The sequence below is a fragment of the Eleutherodactylus coqui genome, chromosome 7 (assembly GCF_035609145.1).
Source record: "Eleutherodactylus coqui strain aEleCoq1 chromosome 7, aEleCoq1.hap1, whole genome shotgun sequence".
Classification (NCBI taxonomy): domain Eukaryota; kingdom Metazoa; phylum Chordata; class Amphibia; order Anura; family Eleutherodactylidae; genus Eleutherodactylus; species Eleutherodactylus coqui.
Window position 1 is genome coordinate 49,272,802 of NC_089843.1, and position 14,956 is coordinate 49,287,757.

The following is a 14,956-nucleotide window of genomic DNA, read 5'->3' on the forward strand; positions in this document are numbered from 1 at the left end:
TTTGCATTTTTTTTTCACACCTGCGTATTTGAGGATAGCTGCATGATCTTTCCTGGAGGCGTGGGTTCAAATCCCACCCCATGACAGCCAAGTGTTTGCTCTTACGCGTCACGGATTGGGATTCCAGCGGGGGTCTGTGTGAGGAGCGGCAAAGTTGCTCTGTTCTGCGCAAGTACAGACTTGCAGATGTTGACAAGTGCCTCAATTTTATGCTTAACGCTTACCATGATGTCTAGTATCACCACGAAGCGCCAAAGCATACTGCCACATGAGAGTCAGGATGGCCGAGCGGTCTAAGGCGCTGCGTTCAGGTCGCAGTCTCCTCTGGAGGCGTGGGTTCGAATCCCACTTCTGACAGGCTAGCTTTTCCTTAAATATTAAGCAAGGCCATTTTTCTCAGGGCTCCCGAAGTCAACTTTGAAAGCAGTTTGAGGAACAAGAAACCCTCCATCAGAAAGGAGGCTAGCTTTTCCTTAAATATTAAGCAAGGCCATTTTTCTCAGGGCTCCCGAAGTCAACTTTGAAAGCAGTTTGAGGAACAAGAAACCCTCCATCAGAAAGGGGAAAAAAACACCACGCCAATCCCTTTTCTTCCTGCTTCATAGGCCACTGGTCTGGTTAAACCACAGGGTGTGAGTTTCATTCTCACTGGTGCCTAACTTCTAGGCTGATGCTCAAAAGGAACATTGGAACCCCGTTAGCCAGTAGAACATAATATGCTTGTTCTCGGGGAGAGAAGCTAATTAACCTTGCAGATAAGATTCCTTTGAATGGTCAATTGATGTTGCTGCAAGCTTTGGAAACCACTCAGGTTTCTTTTTCAGGGTTCTGATAGGATATATCTGAAGAAACATTTATACACATACTAGGCTGATGTCAAAATCCTGCTTCTAAACCAGCAACTTGAAGAAAGGTAGAAAAAGTCCTTCAAGCTTTCCTCCGTTCAACCTTTGAATGCGAAATACTCAATCAGATCGTGGAAGATCACCACCAGTAAGTGACAAACTGATCCAGTCTTTATACTTCATCCCAAGAATTGGACTCTTAATGTCACCATTTTTTCTTTGCGCTTTGCATTTTTTTTTCACACCTGCGTATTTGAGGATAGCTGCATGATCTTTCCTGGAGGCGTGGGTTCAAATCCCACCCCATGACAGCCAAGTGTTTGCTCTTACGCGTCACGGATTGGGATTCCAGCGGGGGTCTGTGTGAGGAGCGGCAAAGTTGCTCTGTTCTGCGCAAGTGCAGACTTGCAGATGTTGACAAGTGCCTCAATTTTATGCTTAACGCTTACCATGATGTCTAGTATCACCACGAAGCGCCAAAGCATACTGCCACATGAGAGTCAGGATGGCCGAGCGGTCTAAGGCGCTGCGTTCAGGTCGCAGTCTCCTCTGGAGGCGTGGGTTCGAATCCCACTTCTGACAGGCTAGCTTTTCCTTAAATATTAAGCAAGGCCATTTTTCTCAGGGCTCCCGAAGTCAACTTTGAAAGCAGTTTGAGGAACAAGAAACCCTCCATCAGAAAGGAGGCTAGCTTTTCCTTAAATATTAAGCAAGGCCATTTTTCTCAGGGCTCCCGAAGTCAACTTTGAAAGCAGTTTGAGGAACAAGAAACCCTCCATCAGAAAGGGGAAAAAAACACCACGCCAATCCCTTTTCTTCCTGCTTCATAGGCCACTGGTCTGGTTAAACCACGGGGTGTGAGTTTCATTCTCACTGGTGCCTAACTTCTAGGCTGATGCTCAAAAGGAACATTGGAACCCCGTTAGCCAGTAGAACATAATATGCTTGTTCTCGGGGAGAGAAGCTAATTAACCTTGCAGATAAGATTCCTTTGAATGGTCAATTGATGTTGCTGCAAGCTTTGGAAACCACTCAGGTTTCTTTTTCAGGGTTCTGATAGGATATATCTGAAGAAACATTTATACACATACTAGGCTGATGTCAAAATCCTGCTTCTAAACCAGCAACTTGAAGAAAGGTAGAAAAAGTCCTTCAAGCTTTCCTCCGTTCAACCTTTGAATGCGAAATACTCAATCAGATCGTGGAAGATCACCACCAGTAAGTGACAAACTGATCCAGTCTTTATACTTCATCCCAAGAATTGGACTCTTAATGTCACCATTTTTTCTTTGCGCTTTGCATTTTTTTTTCACACCTGCGTATTTGAGGATAGCTGCATGATCTTTCCTGGAGGCGTGGGTTCAAATCCCACCCCATGACAGCCAAGTGTTTGCTCTTACGCGTCACGGATTGGGATTCCAGCGGGGGTCTGTGTGAGGAGCGGCAAAGTTGCTCTGTTCTGCGCAAGTACAGACTTGCAGATGTTGACAAGTGCCTCAATTTTATGCTTAACGCTTACCATGATGTCTAGTATCACCACGAAGCGCCAAAGCATACTGCCACATGAGAGTCAGGATGGCCGAGCGGTCTAAGGCGCTGCGTTCAGGTCGCAGTCTCCTCTGGAGGCGTGGGTTCGAATCCCACTTCTGACAGGCTAGCTTTTCCTTAAATATTAAGCAAGGCCATTTTTCTCAGGGCTCCCGAAGTCAACTTTGAAAGCAGTTTGAGGAACAAGAAACCCTCCATCAGAAAGGGGAAAAAAACACCACGCCAATCCCTTTTCTTCCTGCTTCATAGGCCACTGGTCTGGTTAAACCACAGGGTGTGAGTTTCATTCTCACTGGTGCCTAACTTCTAGGCTGATGCTCAAAAGGAACATTGGAACCCCGTTAGCCAGTAGAACATAATATGCTTGTTCTCGGGGAGAGAAGCTAATTAACCTTGCAGATAAGATTCCTTTGAATGGTCAATTGATGTTGCTGCAAGCTTTGGAAACCACTCAGGTTTCTTTTTCAGGGTTCTGATAGGATATATCTGAAGAAACATTTATACACATACTAGGCTGATGTCAAAATCCTGCTTCTAAACCAGCAACTTGAAGAAAGGTAGAAAAAGTCCTTCAAGCTTTCCTCCGTTCAACCTTTGAATGCGAAATACTCAATCAGATCGTGGAAGATCACCACCAGTAAGTGACAAACTGATCCAGTCTTTATACTTCATCCCAAGAATTGGACTCTTAATGTCACCATTTTTTCTTTGCGCTTTGCATTTTTTTTTCACACCTGCGTATTTGAGGATAGCTGCATGATCTTTCCTGGAGGCGTGGGTTCAAATCCCACCCCATGACAGCCAAGTGTTTGCTCTTACGCGTCACGGATTGGGATTCCAGCGGGGGTCTGTGTGAGGAGCGGCAAAGTTGCTCTGTTCTGCGCAAGTGCAGACTTGCAGATGTTGACAAGTGCCTCAATTTTATGCTTAACGCTTACCATGATGTCTAGTATCACCACGAAGCGCCAAAGCATACTGCCACATGAGGAACAAGAAACCCTCCATCAGAAAGGGGAAAAAAACACCACGCCAATCCCTTTTCTTCCTGCTTCATAGGCCACTGGTCTGGTTAAACCACGGGGTGTGAGTTTCATTCTCTTCTAGGCTGATGCTCAAAAGGAACATTGGAACCCCGTTAGCCAGTAGAACATAATATGCTTGTTCTCGGGGAGAGAAGCTAATTAACCTTGCAGATAAGATTCCTTTGAATGGTCAATTGATGTTGCTGCAAGCTTTGGAAACCACTCAGGTTTCTTTTTCAGGGTTCTGATAGGATATATCTGAAGAAACATTTATACACATACTAGGCTGATGTCAAAATCCTGCTTCTAAACCAGCAACTTGAAGAAAGGTAGAAAAAGTCCTTCAAGCTTTCCTCCGTTCAACCTTTGAATGCGAAATACTCAATCAGATCGTGGAAGATCACCACCAGTAAGTGACAAACTGATCCAGTCTTTATACTTCATCCCAAGAATTGGACTCTTAATGTCACCATTTTTTCTTTGCGCTTTGCATTTTTTTTTCACACCTGCGTATTTGAGGATAGCTGCATGATCTTTCCTGGAGGCGTGGGTTCAAATCCCACCCCATGACAGCCAAGTGTTTGCTCTTACGCGTCACGGATTGGGATTCCAGCGGGGGTCTGTGTGAGGAGCGGCAAAGTTGCTCTGTTCTGCGCAAGTACAGACTTGCAGATGTTGACAAGTGCCTCAATTTTATGCTTAACGCTTACCATGATGTCTAGTATCACCACGAAGCGCCAAAGCATACTGCCACATGAGAGTCAGGATGGCCGAGCGGTCTAAGGCGCTGCGTTCAGGTCGCAGTCTCCTCTGGAGGCGTGGGTTCGAATCCCACTTCTGACAGGCTAGCTTTTCCTTAAATATTAAGCAAGGCCATTTTTCTCAGGGCTCCCGAAGTCAACTTTGAAAGCAGTTTGAGGAACAAGAAACCCTCCATCAGAAAGGGGAAAAAACACCACGCCAATCCTTTTTCTTCCTGCTTCATAGGCCACTGGTCTGGTTAAACCACAGGGTGTGAGTTTCATTCTCACTGGTGCCTAACTTCTAGGCTGATGCTCAAAAGGAACATTGGAACCCCGTTAGCCAGTAGAACATAATATGCTTGTTCTCGGGGAGAGAAGCTAATTAACCTTGCAGATAAGATTCCTTTGAATGGTCAATTGATGTTGCTGCAAGCTTTGGAAACCACTCAGGTTTCTTTTTCAGGGTTCTGATAGGATATATCTGAAGAAACATTTATACACATACTAGGCTGATGTCAAAATCCTGCTTCTAAACCAGCAACTTGAAGAAAGGTAGAAAAAGTCCTTCAAGCTTTCCTCCGTTCAACCTTTGAATGCGAAATACTCAATCAGATCGTGGAAGATCACCACCAGTAAGTGACAAACTGATCCAGTCTTTATACTTCATCCCAAGAATTGGACTCTTAATGTCACCATTTTTTCTTTGCGCTTTGCATTTTTTTTTCACACCTGCGTATTTGAGGATAGCTGCATGATCTTTCCTGGAGGCGTGGGTTCAAATCCCACCCCATGACAGCCAAGTGTTTGCTCTTACGCGTCACGGATTGGGATTCCAGCGGGGGTCTGTGTGAGGAGCGGCAAAGTTGCTCTGTTCTGCGCAAGTGCAGACTTGCAGATGTTGACAAGTGCCTCAATTTTATGCTTAACGCTTACCATGATGTCTAGTATCACCACGAAGCGCCAAAGCATACTGCCACATGAGAGTCAGGATGGCCGAGCGGTCTAAGGCGCTGCGTTCAGGTCGCAGTCTCCTCTGGAGGCGTGGGTTCGAATCCCACTTCTGACAGGCTAGCTTTTCCTTAAATATTAAGCAAGGCCATTTTTCTCAGGGCTCCCGAAGTCAACTTTGAAAGCAGTTTGAGGAACAAGAAACCCTCCATCAGAAAGGAGGCTAGCTTTTCCTTAAATATTAAGCAAGGCCATTTTTCTCAGGGCTCCCGAAGTCAACTTTGAAAGCAGTTTGAGGAACAAGAAACCCTCCATCAGAAAGGGGAAAAAAACACCACGCCAATCCCTTTTCTTCCTGCTTCATAGGCCACTGGTCTGGTTAAACCACAGGGTGTGAGTTTCATTCTCACTGGTGCCTAACTTCTAGGCTGATGCTCAAAAGGAACATTGGAACCCCGTTAGCCAGTAGAACATAATATGCTTGTTCTCGGGGAGAGAAGCTAATTAACCTTGCAGATAAGATTCCTTTGAATGGTCAATTGATGTTGCTGCAAGCTTTGGAAACCACTCAGGTTTCTTTTTCAGGGTTCTGATAGGATATATCTGAAGAAACATTTATACACATACTAGGCTGATGTCAAAATCCTGCTTCTAAACCAGCAACTTGAAGAAAGGTAGAAAAAGTCCTTCAAGCTTTCCTCCGTTCAACCTTTGAATGCGAAATACTCAATCAGATCGTGGAAGATCACCACCAGTAAGTGACAAACTGATCCAGTCTTTATACTTCATCCCAAGAATTGGACTCTTAATGTCACCATTTTTTCTTTGCGCTTTGCATTTTTTTTTCACACCTGCGTATTTGAGGATAGCTGCATGATCTTTCCTGGAGGCGTGGGTTCAAATCCCACCCCATGACAGCCAAGTGTTTGCTCTTACGCGTCACGGATTGGGATTCCAGCGGGGGTCTGTGTGAGGAGCGGCAAAGTTGCTCTGTTCTGCGCAAGTGCAGACTTGCAGATGTTGACAAGTGCCTCAATTTTATGCTTAACGCTTACCATGATGTCTAGTATCACCACGAAGCGCCAAAGCATACTGCCACATGAGAGTCAGGATGGCCGAGCGGTCTAAGGCGCTGCGTTCAGGTCGCAGTCTCCTCTGGAGGCGTGGGTTCGAATCCCACTTCTGACAGGCTAGCTTTTCCTTAAATATTAAGCAAGGCCATTTTTCTCAGGGCTCGAAGTCCCCCCGAAGTCAACTTTGAAAGCAGTTTGAGGAACAAGAAACCCTCCATCAGAAAGGAGGCTAGCTTTTCCTTAAATATTAAGCAAGGCCATTTTTCTCAGGGCTCCCGAAGTCAACTTTGAAAGCAGTTTGAGGAACAAGAAACCCTCCATCAGAAAGGAGGCTAGCTTTTCCTTAAATATTAAGCAAGGCCATTTTTCTCAGGGCTCCCGAAGTCAACTTTGAAAGCAGTTTGAGGAACAAGAAACCCTCCATCAGAAAGGGGAAAAAAACACCACGCCAATCCTTTTTCTTCCTGCTTCATAGGCCACTGGTCTGGTTAAACCACGGGGTGTGAGTTTCATTCTCACTGGTGCCTAACTTCTAGGCTGATGCTCAAAAGGAACATTGGAACCCCGTTAGCCAGTAGAACATAATATGCTTGTTCTCGGGGAGAGAAGCTAATTAACCTTGCAGATAAGATTCCTTTGAATGGTCAATTGATGTTGCTGCAAGCTTTGGAAACCACTCAGGTTTCTTTTTCAGGGTTCTGATAGGATATATCTGAAGAAACATTTATACACATACTAGGCTGATGTCAAAATCCTGCTTCTAAACCAGCAACTTGAAGAAAGGTAGAAAAAGTCCTTCAAGCTTTCCTCCGTTCAACCTTTGAATGCGAAATACTCAATCAGATCGTGGAAGATCACCACCAGTAAGTGACAAACTGATCCAGTCTTTATACTTCATCCCAAGAATTGGACTCTTAATGTCACCATTTTTTCTTTGCGCTTTGCATTTTTTTTTCACACCTGCGTATTTGAGGATAGCTGCATGATCTTTCCTGGAGGCGTGGGTTCAAATCCCACCCCATGACAGCCAAGTGTTTGCTCTTAGTGCGCAAGTGCAGACTTGCAGATGTTGACAAGTGCCTCAATTTTATGCTTAACGCTTACCATAATGTCTAGTATCACCACGAAGCGCCAAAGCATACTGCCACATGAGAGTCAGGATGGCCGAGCGGTCTAAGGCGCTGCGTTCAGGTCGCAGTCTCCTCTGGAGGCGTGGGTTCGAATCCTATTTCTGACAGGCTAGCTTTTCCTTAAATATTAAGCAAGGCCATTTTTCTCAGGGCTCCCGAAGTCAACTTTGAAAGCAGTTTGAGGAACAAGAAACCCTCCATCAGAAAGGGGAAAAAAACACCACGCCAATCCCTTTTCTTCCTGCTTCATAGGCCACTGGTCTGGTTAAACCACGGGGTGTGAGTTTCATTCTCACTGGTGCCTAACTTCTAGGCTGATGCTCAAAAGGAACATTGGAACCCCGTTAGCCAGTAGAACATAATATGCTTGTTCTCGGGGAGAGAAGCTAATTAACCTTGCAGATAAGATTCCTTTGAATGGTCAATTGATGTTGCTGCAAGCTTTGGAAACCACTCAGGTTTCTTTTTCAGGGTTCTGATAGGATATATCTGAAGAAACATTTATACACATACTAGGCTGATGTCAAAATCCTGCTTCTAAACCAGCAACTTGAAGAAAGGTAGAAAAAGTCCTTCAAGCTTTCCTCCGTTCAACCTTTGAATGCGAAATACTCAATCAGATCGTGGAAGATCACCACCAGTAAGTGACAAACTGATCCAGTCTTTATACTTCATCCCAAGAATTGGACTCTTAATGTCACCATTTTTTCTTTGCGCTTTGCATTTTTTTTTCACACCTGCGTATTTGAGGATAGCTGCATGATCTTTCCTGGAGGCGTGGGTTCAAATCCCACCCCATGACAGCCAAGTGTTTGCTCTTACGCGTCACGGATTGGGATTCCAGCGGGGGTCTGTGTGAGGAGCGGCAAAGTTGCTCTGTTCTGCGCAAGTGCAGACTTGCAGATGTTGACAAGTGCCTCAATTTTATGCTTAACGCTTACCATGATGTCTAGTATCACCACGAAGCGCCAAAGCATACTGCCACATGAGAGTCAGGATGGCCGAGCGGTCTAAGGCGCTGCGTTCAGGTCGCAGTCTCCTCTGGAGGCGTGGGTTCGAATCCCACTTCTGACAGGCTAGCTTTTCCTTAAATATTAAGCAAGGCCATTTTTCTCAGGGCTCCCGAAGTCAACTTTGAAAGCAGTTTGAGGAACAAGAAACCCTCCATCAGAAAGGGGAAAAAAACACCACGCCAATCTCTTTTCTTCCTGCTTCATAGGCCACTGGTCTGGTTAAACCACGGGGTGTGAGTTTCATTCTCACTGGTGCCTAACTTCTAGGCTGATGCTCAAAAGGAACATTGGAACCCCGTTAGCCAGTAGAACATAATATGCTTGTTCTCGGGGAGAGAAGCTAATTAACCTTGCAGATAAGATTCCTTTGAATGGTCAATTGATGTTGCTGCAAGCTTTGGAAACCACTCAGGTTTCTTTTTCAGGGTTCTGATAGGATATATCTGAAGAAACATTTATACACATACTAGGCTGATGTCAAAATCCTGCTTCTAAACCAGCAACTTGAAGAAAGGTAGAAAAAGTCCTTCAAGCTTTCCTCCGTTCAACCTTTGAATGCGAAATACTCAATCAGATCGTGGAAGATCACCACCAGTAAGTGACAAACTGATCCAGTCTTTATACTTCATCCCAAGAATTGGACTCTTAATGTCACCATTTTTTCTTTGCGCTTTGCATTTTTTTTCACACCTGCGTATTTGAGGATAGCTGCATGATCTTTCCTGGAGGCGTGGGTTCAAATCCCACCCCATGACAGCCAAGTGTTTGCTCTTACGCGTCACGGATTGGGATTCCAGCGGGGGTCTGTGTGAGGAGCGGCAAAGTTGCTCTGTTCTGCGCAAGTGCAGACTTGCAGATGTTGACAAGTGCCTCAATTTTATGCTTAACGCTTACCATGATGTCTAGTATCACCACGAAGCGCCAAAGCATACTGCCACATGAGAGTCAGGATGGCCGAGCGGTCTAAGGCGCTGCGTTCAGGTCGCAGTCTCCTCTGGAGGCGTGGGTTCGAATCCCACTTCTGACAGGCTGGGTTTTCCTTAAATATTAAGCAAGGCCATTTTTCTCAGGGCTCCCGAAGTCAACTTTGAAAGCAGTTTGAGGAACAAGAAACCCTCCATCAGAAAGGGGAAAAAAACACCACGCCAATCCCTTTTCTTCCTGCTTCATAGGCCACTGGTCTGGTTAAACCACAGGGTGTGAGTTTCATTCTCACTGGTGCCTAACTTCTAGGCTGATGCTCAAAAGGAACATTGGAACCCCGTTAGCCAGTAGAACATAATATGCTTGTTCTCGGGGAGAGAAGCTAATTAACCTTGCAGATAAGATTCCTTTGAATGGTCAATTGATGTTGCTGCAAGCTTTGGAAACCACTCAGGTTTCTTTTTCAGGGTTCTGATAGGATATATCTGAAGAAACATTTATACACATACTAGGCTGATGTCAAAATCCTGCTTCTAAACCAGCAACTTGAAGAAAGGTAGAAAAAGTCCTTCAAGCTTTCCTCCGTTCAACCTTTGAATGCGAAATACTCAATCAGATCGTGGAAGATCACCACCAGTAAGTGACAAACTGATCCAGTCTTTATACTTCATCCCAAGAATTGGACTCTTAATGTCACCATTTTTTCTTTGCGCTTTGCATTTTTTTTTCACACCTGCGTATTTGAGGATAGCTGCATGATCTTTCCTGGAGGCGTGGGTTCAAATCCCACCCCATGACAGCCAAGTGTTTGCTCTTACGCGTCACGGATTGGGATTCCAGCGGGGGTCTGTGTGAGGAGCGGCAAAGTTGCTCTGTTCTGCGCAAGTGCAGACTTGCAGATGTTGACAAGTGCCTCAATTTTATGCTTAACGCTTACCATGATGTCTAGTATCACCACGAAGCGCCAAAGCATACTGCCACATGAGAGTCAGGATGGCCGAGCGGTCTAAGGCGCTGCGTTCAGGTCGCAGTCTCCTCTGGAGGCGTGGGTTCGAATCCCACTTCTGACAGGCTGGGTTTTCCTTAAATATTAAGCAAGGCCATTTTTCTCAGGGCTCCCGAAGTCAACTTTGAAAGCAGTTTGAGGAACAAGAAACCCTCCATCAGAAAGGGGAAAAAAACACCACGCCAATCCCTTTTCTTCCTGCTTCATAGGCCACTGGTCTGGTTAAACCACAGGGTGTGAGTTTCATTCTCACTGGTGCCTAACTTCTAGGCTGATGCTCAAAAGGAACATTGGAACCCCGTTAGCCAGTAGAACATAATATGCTTGTTCTCGGGGAGAGAAGCTAATTAACCTTGCAGATAAGATTCCTTTGAATGGTCAATTGATGTTGCTGCAAGCTTTGGAAACCACTCAGGTTTCTTTTTCAGGGTTCTGATAGGATATATCTGAAGAAACATTTATACACATACTAGGCTGATGTCAAAATCCTGCTTCTAAACCAGCAACTTGAAGAAAGGTAGAAAAAGTCCTTCAAGCTTTCCTCCGTTCAACCTTTGAATGCGAAATACTCAATCAGATCGTGGAAGATCACCACCAGTAAGTGACAAACTGATCCAGTCTTTATACTTCATCCCAAGAATTGGACTCTTAATGTCACCATTTTTTCTTTGCGCTTTGCATTTTTTTTTCACACCTGCGTATTTGAGGATAGCTGCATGATCTTTCCTGGAGGCGTGGGTTCAAATCCCACCCCATGACAGCCAAGTGTTTGCTCTTACGCGTCACGGATTGGGATTCCAGCGGGGGTCTGTGTGAGGAGCGGCAAAGTTGCTCTGTTCTGCGCAAGTGCAGACTTGCAGATGTTGACAAGTGCCTCAATTTTATGCTTAACGCTTACCATGATGTCTAGTATCACCACGAAGCGCCAAAGCATACTGCCACATGAGAGTCAGGATGGCCGAGCGGTCTAAGGCGCTGCGTTCAGGTCGCAGTCTCCTCTGGAGGCGTGGGTTCGAATCCCACTTCTGACAGGCTAGCTTTTCCTTAAATATTAAGCAAGGCCATTTTTCTCAGGGCTCCCGAAGTCAACTTTGAAAGCAGTTTGAGGAACAAGAAACCCTCCATCAGAAAGGAGGCTAGCTTTTCCTTAAATATTAAGCAAGGCCATTTTTCTCAGGGCTCCCGAAGTCAACTTTGAAAGCAGTTTGAGGAACAAGAAACCCTCCATCAGAAAGGGGAAAAAAACACCACGCCAATCCCTTTTCTTCCTGCTTCATAGGCCACTGGTCTGGTTAAACCACAGGGTGTGAGTTTCATTCTCACTGGTGCCTAACTTCTAGGCTGATGCTCAAAAGGAACATTGGAACCCCGTTAGCCAGTAGAACATAATATGCTTGTTCTCGGGGAGAGAAGCTAATTAACCTTGCAGATAAGATTCCTTTGAATGGTCAATTGATGTTGCTGCAAGCTTTGGAAACCACTCAGGTTTCTTTTTCAGGGTTCTGATAGGATATATCTGAAGAAACATTTATACACATACTAGGCTGATGTCAAAATCCTGCTTCTAAACCAGCAACTTGAAGAAAGGTAGAAAAAGTCCTTCAAGCTTTCCTCCGTTCAACCTTTGAATGCGAAATACTCAATCAGATCGTGGAAGATCACCACCAGTAAGTGACAAACTGATCCAGTCTTTATACTTCATCCCAAGAATTGGACTCTTAATGTCACCATTTTTTCTTTGCGCTTTGCATTTTTTTTTCACACCTGCGTATTTGAGGATAGCTGCATGATCTTTCCTGGAGGCGTGGGTTCAAATCCCACCCCATGACAGCCAAGTGTTTGCTCTTACGCGTCACGGATTGGGATTCCAGCGGGGGTCTGTGTGAGGAGCGGCAAAGTTGCTCTGTTCTGCGCAAGTGCAGACTTGCAGATGTTGACAAGTGCCTTAATTTTATGCTTAACGCTTACCATGATGTCTAGTATCACCACGAAGCGCCAAAGCATACTGCCACATGAGAGTCAGGATGGCCGAGCGGTCTAAGGCGCTGCGTTCAGGTCGCAGTCTCCTCTGGAGGCGTGGGTTCGAATCCCACTTCTGACAGGCTAGCTTTTCCTTAAATATTAAGCAAGGCCATTTTTCTCAGGGCTCCCGAAGTCAACTTTGAAAGCAGTTTGAGGAACAAGAAACCCTCCATCAGAAAGGGGAAAAAAACACCACGCCAATCCCTTTTCTTCCTGCTTCATAGGCCACTGGTCTGGTTAAACCACAGGGTGTGAGTTTCATTCTCACTGGTGCCTAACTTCTAGGCTGATGCTCAAAAGGAACATTGGAACCCCGTTAGCCAGTAGAACATAATATGCTTGTTCTCGGGGAGAGAAGCTAATTAACCTTGCAGATAAGATTCCTTTGAATGGTCAATTGATGTTGCTGCAAGCTTTGGAAACCACTCAGGTTTCTTTTTCAGGGTTCTGATAGGATATATCTGAAGAAACATTTATACACATACTAGGCTGATGTCAAAATCCTGCTTCTAAACCAGCAACTTGAAGAAAGGTAGAAAAAGTCCTTCAAGCTTTCCTCCGTTCAACCTTTGAATGCGAAATACTCAATCAGATCGTGGAAGATCACCACCAGTAAGTGACAAACTGATCCAGTCTTTATACTTCATCCCAAGAATTGGACTCTTAATGTCACCATTTTTTCTTTGCGCTTTGCATTTTTTTTTCACACCTGCGTATTTGAGGATAGCTGCATGATCTTTCCTGGAGGCGTGGGTTCAAATCCCACCCCATGACAGCCAAGTGTTTGCTCTTACGCGTCACGGATTGGGATTCCAGCGGGGGTCTGTGTGAGGAGCGGCAAAGTTGCTCTGTTCTGCGCAAGTGCAGACTTGCAGATGTTGACAAGTGCCTCAATTTTATGCTTAACGCTTACCATGATGTCTAGTATCACCACGAAGCGCCAAAGCATACTGCCACATGAGAGTCAGGATGGCCGAGCGGTCTAAGGCGCTGCGTTCAGGTCGCAGTCTCCTCTGGAGGCGTGGGTTCGAATCCCACTTCTGACAGGCTAGCTTTTCCTTAAATATTAAGCAAGGCCATTTTTCTCAGGGCTCCCGAAGTCAACTTTGAAAGCAGTTTGAGGAACAAGAAACCCTCCATCAGAAAGGAGGCTAGCTTTTCCTTAAATATTAAGCAAGGCCATTTTTCTCAGGGCTCCCGAAGTCAACTTTGAAAGCAGTTTGAGGAACAAGAAACCCTCCATCAGAAAGGGGAAAAAAACACCACGCCAATCCCTTTTCTTCCTGCTTCATAGGCCACTGGTCTGGTTAAACCACAGGGTGTGAGTTTCATTCTCACTGGTGCCTAACTTCTAGGCTGATGCTCAAAAGGAACATTGGAACCCCGTTAGCCAGTAGAACATAATATGCTTGTTCTCGGGGAGAGAAGCTAATTAACCTTGCAGATAAGATTCCTTTGAATGGTCAATTGATGTTGCTGCAAGCTTTGGAAACCACTCAGGTTTCTTTTTCAGGGTTCTGATAGGATATATCTGAAGAAACATTTATACACATACTAGGCTGATGTCAAAATCCTGCTTCTAAACCAGCAACTTGAAGAAAGGTAGAAAAAGTCCTTCAAGCTTTCCTCCGTTCAACCTTTGAATGCGAAATACTCAATCAGATCGTGGAAGATCACCACCAGTAAGTGACAAACTGATCCAGTCTTTATACTTCATCCCAAGAATTGGACTCTTAATGTCACCATTTTTTCTTTGCGCTTTGCATTTTTTTTTCACACCTGCGTATTTGAGGATAGCTGCATGATCTTTCCTGGAGGCGTGGGTTCAAATCCCACCCCATGACAGCCAAGTGTTTGCTCTTACGCGTCACGGATTGGGATTCCAGCGGGGGTCTGTGTGAGGAGCGGCAAAGTTGCTCTGTTCTGCGCAAGTGCAGACTTGCAGATGTTGACAAGTGCCTCAATTTTATGCTTAACGCTTACCATGATGTCTAGTATCACCACGAAGCGCCAAAGCATACTGCCACATGAGAGTCAGGATGGCCGAGCGGTCTAAGGCGCTGCGTTCAGGTCGCAGTCTCCTCTGGAGGCGTGGGTTCGAATCCCACTTCTGACAGGCTAGCTTTTCCTTAAATATTAAGCAAGGCCATTTTTCTCAGGGCTCCCGAAGTCAACTTTGAAAGCAGTTTGAGGAACAAGAAACCCTCCATCAGAAAGGGGAAAAAAACACCACGCCAATCCCTTTTCTTCCTGCTTCATAGGCCACTGGTCTGGTTAAACCACAGGGTGTGAGTTTCATTCTCACTGGTGCCTAACTTCTAGGCTGATGCTCAAAAGGAACATTGGAACCCCGTTAGCCAGTAGAACATAATATGCTTGTTCTCGGGGAGAGAAGCTAATTAACCTTGCAGATAAGATTCCTTTGAATGGTCAATTGATGTTGCTGCAAGCTTTGGAAACCACTCAGGTTTCTTTTTCAGGGTTCTGATAGGATATATCTGAAGAAACATTTATACACATACTAGGCTGATGTCAAAATCCTGCTTCTAAACCAGCAACTTGAAGAAAGGTAGAAAAAGTCCTTCAAGCTTTCCTCCGTTCAACCTTTGAATGCGAAATACTCAATCAGATCGTGGAAGATCACCACCAGTAAGTGACAAACTGATCCAGTCTTTATACTTC

General features: G+C 45.2%; 14 non-coding genes across 14 annotated transcripts; all 14 read left to right on the top strand.

Moving 5' to 3' along the window:
* Positions 1-274: 274 nt before the first annotated feature.
* On the top strand, positions 275-357 carry TRNAL-CAG (transfer RNA leucine (anticodon CAG)). The gene has a single exon. It is a non-coding gene; the product is annotated as a tRNA-Leu (tRNA).
* Positions 358-1,344: 987 nt separating this feature from the next.
* On the top strand, positions 1,345-1,427 carry TRNAL-CAG (transfer RNA leucine (anticodon CAG)). The gene has a single exon. It is a non-coding gene; the product is annotated as a tRNA-Leu (tRNA).
* A 987-nt stretch (positions 1,428-2,414) lies between these two features.
* Positions 2,415-2,497, top strand: TRNAL-CAG (transfer RNA leucine (anticodon CAG)). Its single transcript has one exon. It is a non-coding gene; the product is annotated as a tRNA-Leu (tRNA).
* Positions 2,498-4,175: 1,678 nt separating this feature from the next.
* TRNAL-CAG (transfer RNA leucine (anticodon CAG)) lies at positions 4,176-4,258 on the top strand. The gene has a single exon. It is a non-coding gene; the product is annotated as a tRNA-Leu (tRNA).
* An 883-nt stretch (positions 4,259-5,141) lies between these two features.
* Positions 5,142-5,224, top strand: TRNAL-CAG (transfer RNA leucine (anticodon CAG)). Its single transcript has one exon. It is a non-coding gene; the product is annotated as a tRNA-Leu (tRNA).
* Positions 5,225-6,211: 987 nt separating this feature from the next.
* TRNAL-CAG (transfer RNA leucine (anticodon CAG)) lies at positions 6,212-6,294 on the top strand. The gene has a single exon. It is a non-coding gene; the product is annotated as a tRNA-Leu (tRNA).
* Positions 6,295-7,333: 1,039 nt separating this feature from the next.
* On the top strand, positions 7,334-7,416 carry TRNAL-CAG (transfer RNA leucine (anticodon CAG)). The gene has a single exon. It is a non-coding gene; the product is annotated as a tRNA-Leu (tRNA).
* Positions 7,417-8,300: 884 nt separating this feature from the next.
* On the top strand, positions 8,301-8,383 carry TRNAL-CAG (transfer RNA leucine (anticodon CAG)). Its single transcript has one exon. It is a non-coding gene; the product is annotated as a tRNA-Leu (tRNA).
* Positions 8,384-9,266: 883 nt separating this feature from the next.
* On the top strand, positions 9,267-9,349 carry TRNAL-CAG (transfer RNA leucine (anticodon CAG)). The gene has a single exon. It is a non-coding gene; the product is annotated as a tRNA-Leu (tRNA).
* Positions 9,350-10,233: 884 nt separating this feature from the next.
* On the top strand, positions 10,234-10,316 carry TRNAL-CAG (transfer RNA leucine (anticodon CAG)). Its single transcript has one exon. It is a non-coding gene; the product is annotated as a tRNA-Leu (tRNA).
* Positions 10,317-11,200: 884 nt separating this feature from the next.
* On the top strand, positions 11,201-11,283 carry TRNAL-CAG (transfer RNA leucine (anticodon CAG)). The gene has a single exon. It is a non-coding gene; the product is annotated as a tRNA-Leu (tRNA).
* Positions 11,284-12,270: 987 nt separating this feature from the next.
* TRNAL-CAG (transfer RNA leucine (anticodon CAG)) lies at positions 12,271-12,353 on the top strand. Its single transcript has one exon. It is a non-coding gene; the product is annotated as a tRNA-Leu (tRNA).
* Positions 12,354-13,237: 884 nt separating this feature from the next.
* Positions 13,238-13,320, top strand: TRNAL-CAG (transfer RNA leucine (anticodon CAG)). The gene has a single exon. It is a non-coding gene; the product is annotated as a tRNA-Leu (tRNA).
* A 987-nt stretch (positions 13,321-14,307) lies between these two features.
* Positions 14,308-14,390, top strand: TRNAL-CAG (transfer RNA leucine (anticodon CAG)). The gene has a single exon. It is a non-coding gene; the product is annotated as a tRNA-Leu (tRNA).
* The last annotated feature ends 566 nt before the right edge of the window (positions 14,391-14,956 follow it).